The sequence below is a fragment of the Filicampus tigris genome, chromosome 21, assembly GCF_054856515.1.
Source record: "Filicampus tigris isolate MCC_2025a chromosome 21, RoL_Ftig_1.0, whole genome shotgun sequence".
Classification (NCBI taxonomy): Eukaryota; Metazoa; Chordata; class Actinopteri; order Syngnathiformes; family Syngnathidae; genus Filicampus; species Filicampus tigris.
This window is the reverse complement of record NC_141237.1, coordinates 14,251,476-14,259,932: the sequence shown is the minus strand read 5'-3', so window position 1 is coordinate 14,259,932 and position 8,457 is coordinate 14,251,476. Positions and strand designations below refer to the sequence as shown.

General features: G+C 41.4%; 1 pseudogene; it reads right to left on the bottom strand.

Annotated features, from left to right (window-relative positions):
• Window positions 1-2,110: 2,110 nt before the first annotated feature.
• Window positions 2,111-4,568, bottom strand: LOC147127732 (general transcription factor II-I repeat domain-containing protein 2B-like; annotated as a pseudogene).
• Window positions 4,569-8,457: the final 3,889 nt, after the last annotated feature.

Genomic DNA, 8,457 nt, shown 5'->3' with positions numbered 1-8,457 from the left:
GCGCATGACGTACACAGCTGCGGAGATGTCCTTCGTCCACATACGTTATACATGTCATAGTTGTGTAAGATTCGGTGGCTATGGACGTCCATCCGTCTGTAGTTAAGGCATTGGCCACATAGCTGACATGCTCAAACGCTCAGAGTATCTCCTCTTTCATTTGGTTATGGCTACTCTCGAGTTGGGGCGTTATTGTTTTGTGACTTGGCACCATGAACTCAGACTCAATATACAGCATTAATTTTTTGAACCGTCTGCCCTCAACAAAAGAAAGCGGCAGCATATTGCGTCATTTTACAAATTAGTTGGGTAATCTTTGCTGTGCGGTGAGCTTTGCAGCGCCTAGCTGGAACAAACGCTCTCATGCTCGTCTGACTGGCCCCGCCCTGCAGGTTCACATCGAGATTTACTTTGGATGTGGTTTCTCGTCGCTCCGGGAGAGTGGTTGTAAGCGGGTTTATGCTTACAAAGCCTACAGACGACCTTGTTGTCATCTGCTGCATCAAAATACTCCCAAACGGTGCCGTTGTTTTTCATGGTAGCTTCGACATCTTCAGAATTTACTTTTCTTCCTCAAACTTCATGTCCCCGCCCCCTACTGTGTGTGCGTGGGGGCGGGGTGGGGCGGGTCTGAGTAATTATCTCTCTTGGTGCTCAGCTTGTTGACAGAGGCAGAGGAACAAGATGCGTGATTCTTAATGCAGCGTTTAACCGACTATTAAAATACTAAACGTTTAATAAATCGTAGATGGTTAAACAGTTAAACGACTAGTGGCGCACATCCCTTGTATTAACGTCGCCTAGAGTCGAAAAAAATGGTGCCTATACTTGTTAAATTAATGTGCACAATTACTCATTCCCACTTCAGTCTCTGTAAATATCCCGACTGGTGCTTTATGGCCTTTTCGTCCTGGACTGCAAAGAAGCAGTGTGCGAGTGAGCGTGTACTCAGCTTCTATGCTTCATTTGTGCATCTGCTCACTTCCACATTTCCTCATTCTCATACAAGTCAGCCATGGAAAGGCTGATCCTGTGGTCATAAGTAAGGATGTCCACATAAATTTAGGTGCCAATTGATCGCCGTTTTTGGACGTTATCAGTGAGGTATGCACAAAGATTTTCAATGGACAAACGGCGATCGATTCCCACCGTGACTCCCACCCAGACATGGAGCGAACGGAAGAGGGCGTACCCATATTCCTCATTAAAACTGGGCGTTATTCATGCTTGAACTTAATTCCTAATTTCTCCAAAATGAATGAGTAAAATAGAAAATGACAACTTGTTTCATTTTCCTGGTCAAAAAATATATAAACTGAACTTGTTTGTGAAAAACATGGCCATCCTTACTCAAGTGTTACTTGAAGAGTCCCTACAAGGGGGAGGGATAGTACAGAACATCACTTTACTGCATATTGATATCGAGCATGTGACTTGTTTAAAACATAATTCTTAAGGAAATGCTAATAAGTGTGTTTTATACAAGTCACACATACAAGCACAGTATCCTTTAGGTCAGGGGTGGGCAATTATTTTTCTGAGGGGCCCAATGAGAAGCAGGAAATATTGTGGAGGGCCGTGTCAAACGTTTGATATCTACTCCGGTTATCGATTTTATTCCTTCATTGAAATAATTAAATTACATATGTGTGTGTATGTGTTGTTATTAGATAATGAGAGAGTGTGGTTGTTTTACAAAAAAAACATTTATTCAGTGAAATTATGAAAAACAATGGTAATTGTGCACATTTGTAACTCTTTTTCGGAACATTAACAATTCAATGCTTTTTGTTTTTAACTTTCTATTAAAATACCACAATGTCTTTGTATGTCAGTAATGATATAACATAACACACAACATGTTTGTCCCAACTGCCAAACAATACAGAGAAAAATCTAAGTAAGCATGTTTCCGTGCTTTTTGTTTTGGTTTTTCTTGTTCAATGAGACAAATCTAGCCTCTGTTGAGCTTCAACAAGTGCATCAAAGTCAGGTTGAATGTTGGAGGTGTAGATGTGAAGTACACATGACAGATGATCATCAGTAAGAGAGGATCTATAATTGGATTTGGTAAACTTCAGTACCGAGTATGTTTGCTCACATCTATAGGTAGATCCAAAAAGAACCAGCATCTGCTGAGCATGTTTCCTCATGTTTGGAAAATTGTCCTCCTTAAGAGATGAATAGAACTTGTGATGCTGACTTGAAGTGTTCTGCCAGTATTGTATCTGGCTGCAAGTCTATGAGCTCCAGCTGAACAACAATGGGTGTATTATTCACATTGCATGCAAAGGGAGAGGAAATCAGGTGCATTCCATCCTCAATGTTTTTAAAATCTTCAAATCGCCTTGAAAACTCACTGTGCAGGTCTCCTAACACCTGCAGAGGTGACGAGCTGATGGTTTGACTTGTTTCAGGGTTTGCACATGAGTGAGAATTTTGTTCTCTAGTTGATTCGAAAGAAACTGCAACTTTCTCATGAAGGCCTTGACCAGGTTATGCATTTCATGAACATATGGGCCCTTATCTTGCAGTTTAGTATTCAGTTCATTCATCAGACCTGTCACATCAACAGCAAATGCTAAATCTGCAATCCAGTCTACATCTGAGAGCTCAGGGATGTTTTTGTCTTTAATCTCACAAAATTCTCGAATCTCTGCTTTTAGGTCCCAAAATCTTTTTAACACTTTGCCCATGTAACCAGTTCTCTGCGTTGTGTTCTTTGTGACGGTCAAGTAGACTCAAACTGGGTCTCACACGGTGTTTTACTTGTTGACCTGTGTACATATGACACATGAGACTGGTGTGCAACTCCTACCGCCCTGGTGGGCCCCCTGGAGATCACAAAACAACGCAAATAAGGTGCGCACCAATCGGCGTTAGCAACATTAGCTCAGTCCGTCGACGGACAACGGCCCCAAATGTCTCCCCGCGACTACAACACACGCCCAAAATCACCCAGAGTATCTCCATTAAAAGCATTAATGACCACAGCACGCCCCGTTTGTCGGAACACCGAGCTCTACTACGTCAATAAGTGCACCTATCGGGAGAGAGGGACGCATGTGCCTTAACTCGGCCACATCCAGTACGAGAGTGACCTGGCTCTCACACGCAGCGTGACGTCACTACGCGATCGCTCCCAGCAGCACGCAAACCAGCTCACGTCATTAAAGGCACGCTGGGGCCGGGATGGCCATATATTGAGTAACAAGTTCATTTTATTTATTTTTTGATCAGGAAAATGAAAAGAGTAGCCATTTTCTCTTTTATCCATTCATTTTGGAGAAATTAGCAAATAAGTAACTCCATGAAACCCCCTTTGTTGTTGAGGAGAATATCAGCGCCCCCTAGCGTTCTATCCTTGTTCGGCCGGAGTCACCGGGGAAACTGATTCCAAACTCTCCATTGGAAATCATTGTACTTTTATTGCTTATAACGTCCAAAAACGATGATCAATTGGCACCAAAATTTATGTGACATCTCTACTAATGCCCACTTCAACATATCAAAAGGATTAACCTCTCCGTGGCTGATTTATATGAGAATGAGGAAATGTGGAAGTCAACAGAGCTACATAGATTTAGGTTGGGACGAGCGCACTCTGCTTCTTTGCTTGAAAAAAACAAACTAAACACAGCTTCATTGCTGATCACGGTTGGAACGGGTGAGGCATTAAACACCAGTCGGGATATTTACAGAGACTGAAGTGAAAATAAGTAGGCGTGCACATTTATTTCGATGAGGAATGGACCCAGTTTTTCGACTTAGAACGCGCCATCCAATTTGGAAGGTAACAGCCGAAATGGTACGTTGCAATGCGGCCACACTCCTCTGTGCAGTCAGCCTCATCGAAAGTTTTTGTTCGCTGTTCGATAAGCGCTTTCGTCACGCTCACGCCGCTTCACTCAGGCAGGTCGCGGCTGCAAGCAAGCAAGCAAGCAAGCAAGCAGGGACACCGCACGCGACTGCTTGCGAGGCGACATGAAGACACAGGCTCATCTTCACCTCCACACGCTGAGCAGGCAGTAAGGAGCTAATGTTGTTGTGCTAACGCCTTTTGTGTTAACGGCCTGAGGAGGGAAGCGGGGGGCTCCAATCTACCTGCTGCAAGCCGCCGTCTCTCTCCTTCCTGAGAGACGAGTTTACCGTCGTTAAATGTCCGAAATATAACTAGTCGGGGTTCGTGTGCGCATTCATGCTCTTGATGACTTGACTTTAATGTACAGGTATAAACAGTAACAAAATTAAGAAAATATACATTCAATCCCAACAGCAATACAAGTGTTTTGGTGAAATTAATAACATGCTGTAACCTGTTAAACCCAGACTGAGCAGTCTGACAGCAGTATGGTACCTGATGTCACCATGTTCGTTATCATGCTCTTCTAAAAGTGCAACAAACTGCCTGTGATTCAATGCTCGTGCCCTGATGAAGTTAACTGCCGAGTTACAACATCAACAGCATTGTTAAGATTTAACACTGACTCGCACAACGCATTCTCATGAATAATACAGTGAATAATTGTAAATGTATTAAGTTCAGTCACTTTATCTTGCATCAGTTTCAAAAATCAGTAGTGACTCCTACCAGTCTGTCCCATTAAGTTCAAGGCAGCTTGTCCATGCATGTGTTTACCTCGTTGAACAAATCACTTCCTGTGGTTGTTCCTTTCATTGATCTCACTGCTGCCAGCTCCTCCGTAATCGTGAAATTCTGCGTTATTCCTCGGAGAAACACAAGTAACTGTGCTGTATCACGGACATCCTCCAAAGCCATTGAGAAAAAGTCAAAACTTCCCACTTGTTTTTGGCTGAAATTGGAGATTCTACGCGATGGCCTCCACCCTTCTGGTCACTGTTCGCCTGGACAGACGGACTTTTTCAAATGCTTCTTTTTTTCTCCAGACATATTAGCGCTGCGGAGTCCACCAAGCACTCTTTGATAAATTCCCCCTCCGAAAATGGTTTACCGTTCTGAGCAATTTTGTGAGATATCACAAAGCTCGTCCTGGTTGCTGCTTCCCGGGCTGCGTGTAGCAATTGGCAAAATAGCCTTGTTGTTTTTCTAGCTTCGCTAGCAAATCTTCGGATATCTGTGCTCTCCCAGCCTCACTCAAATGTATTTTTCTACATGCTTGGTCTCGTAATGACGACTCATGTAATACTCCTTAAACACGGCGACCCGCTCACGGCAAACTAACACACGCCCTTGACTTCAGTAAATAAATATTTAGTAGTCCATATTTTCTTGAAACCACGGCATTCAGCATCCATTTTTCATTTTTTGGCACGGGCAAACATTTTGAAGGGTTACCATTTCAATGACATGTTGCTAATCACATGGATTCGGACATAGTAGCTGTATGTAAACGACGCACGCGCATTATAAACAAGTTTCAAAATAAAAGCTCTGCTGTTTTAGTCCATGCGCTTTGTGAAATTTTGGAAGTAGGTTTTATTTTCTTAATTCCTAGCAACTTTTCACGGGCCAGAAAGGGCCGGGCCGCGGCCCAAAACGCATTTTGCAACATTTTAACAGTACTGTAGCTTTTATTTTCTTAATTCCCAGCAACCCTTCACGGGCAGGTAAGATCCGGCCCGTAAAATGGCCGGGTCTGATTTAGGTGGTGGATTGGAATTTTATTCGACTGAACAAAATAGGACAATACTAATATTGCCTAATGATGATTAATGTGTTTTCAAAATGGGTTGAAAACACGGTTAAAAGAAAATGTAAAAGAGAATTGTGAAAGGAGCAGGGCACTTAAGTCTGTTTGAAATTCCGTATGAAAGACCATTTTAAATAACTTCATTAGATCCTGAGCAAATGGAAGACATTGACTTAAGTAACTATATGAGGAAAATGCTTAACGACAAGGAAGTGAAAATGTCTTATCAAACGCCAGAGGAATCTGCCAGATGAATCTCTACCCCTTCAAGAAGGCCAGCCTCCCATCAGACCTCGTAAAACCCCAAGTGTTGGTCCAGTCCGCAATGGTATTTCACGATACTGTGTCAATAACGTGGGGGTTTACTTCGCGTGGGAGTTCATCGTGAGCTAAAAATATAGCTGAATGCGTTGTTTACGTTTTTGTAATCCGCCCCCGGCCAATAGCTTTCCAGTTGGATTTTTCTAACCATGAGGAATAGTGACTACCGCCGGCAATGGTATGGAAGGGTATTACATCTCTCACATGTGCAGAAGGTACTTTAATGGTCAGCGTCGCTGGCTGTCCTTGCGGTGTATTTTTCCAACGGGACGTGGAGACAACCGGCCCGACGCCACATGGGGTAAGCGTCGGTCACAGTTGGCCAACGTCAGATTGGTCTATCTTGGCCTTTACATCGATGGAACGGTGAGACGCGATCTGAACCAAAGGTGGGCTGTCCTTCCCTTGCCTTTCCTGAAGGGGCAGGAAAGAGGGGGAAAGTGGCACAGGAGCATTGTGCGACACACACACATTTGGTCAAGCACAGGAAAAGAAAACTTTTAGTTGCATCACATAGAGAGGTGAATTGCTGGTAAACCCTCCCTCTCATAGGATAGAAAGATGATTGCAGCAAAGAGGGGAATGCTGGCGGTGGTGCGGAGATGCTCGACTGTTTGAAAAAACAATTACCAATGAATGTAACATGCCTTTGTGCCCTAGTGACTTTGTTATTACCTGTGTCTGTACATCCCATGTCTGTACAAGAGTTGACAGCTAAATTATCCACTGCCATGGCAGAACATCAGAAAAGAGCAGCAGATTGGCAGAACCAAGATGATCCAACATGCATTGACGCCATTGGTGTTCCCCGTGGGGTTTCGAGTGAGTACAAATGAAAATACTAACGATGGAGAGGACAAAAAGAGAATATTTTACCTGTGACAATGTGATCCGAGCAAATTCAAACATAGTTATGTTCGGTAGGTTGGCTCGGTTGATTGCAACCAGCCACAGTCGTCTTCGCCTTTCTTTTTTTTTCTGGACGTGAATTGGCGATCACTTGCGTAACATGTTTACAAAGTGACCGGCTTCATTGGTCACCATCTCGCATGATCTTGACTCCTGTTTCACACCCTTAATACTATCCACACAAAATGTCCATGACTTCTCCAAAGGTTTACAGAAAATTTTATTTTTCAATAACATTTGAAGGATTTGGAGAATGAATTTTCAGGTTACGCATTTTTCCAGGATTTTAATATGTCCAAATGAACCCTGATTTTGTCCAGTGAGAGACTATCACACACACACACACAAAAACAAGATAAAAAGCCCTTGGCCTACAAAAGGAATAATTAATGCTTGGTGAATGGGAAGGGTCATGGTAGTGGGGGAATAATAAAAAACATTTATCAATTCAAAAATAAAGAAAGCAGAACAAATATACACATATATATATATATATATATATATATATATATGTATATACACATATATATATATATGTATATACATATATATGTATATACATATATATGTATATACATATATATGTATATACGTATATATATGTATATACGTATATATATGTATATACGTATATATATGTATATACGTATATATATGTATATACATATGTATATATATATATGTATATATATGTATATATATATATAAAGAAATAACGATAAGAACAAGCAAACAAATACATGAACACTAGATAACTTAATCAAGGACCTCATATGTCAACATACTGTATTCAACCTTTTTCAGTGACAAAGAAGACTCACTGATCATTTGCATTTCATTCAGAATCATATTTACAATTCCCCACTTTCCCCATCAAAAGTCAAAGTTCCTTCACAGTTTATTTTATCAAACATTCACTTAGTTCACATGGAGCTCACTAAAACATTGGACAAAGCATGTGCTGCTTTAGGTATTTTAACACCTGTGCCAATTCTCAACACTTGTCCAAAGACCACAAGAAGACAAAATAAAAGATCCTATATTAAACATAATGTGGCTTCTTGCAAACACTTATCGTGGTGTATATGTAAGATATTCAATCACATTTTTCAATCACATTTTATTTATATAGCACTTTTCTTACATAAAAATGCAACTCAAAGTGCATATATTATATTAAACATTTAAATGTTCATTGAATGCTTTTTGCTCACTAGCACACTTGTGCCTCTTGACCTGAAACTTTTGAGAGAATCTTTGGCCACACTGTGAACAGGAAAAGGGTTTCTCACCAGTGTGGTTTCTTTTGTGTATTTTTAAGTAATCCTCCCGAGAGAATCTTTGGTCACAAACTGAGCAGGAAAAAGGTTTCTCACCAGTGTGACTTCTTGCGTGTCTTTTTAAGTGTACCTTTTGAGAGAATCTTTGGCCACAAACTGAGCAGGAAAAGGGTTTCTCATCAGTGTGGCTTCTTGTGTGTATTTTTAAGCTTCCCTTCACAGAGAATTTTTGGTCACAAACCAAGCAGGAAAAAGGTTTCTCACCAGTGTGGCTT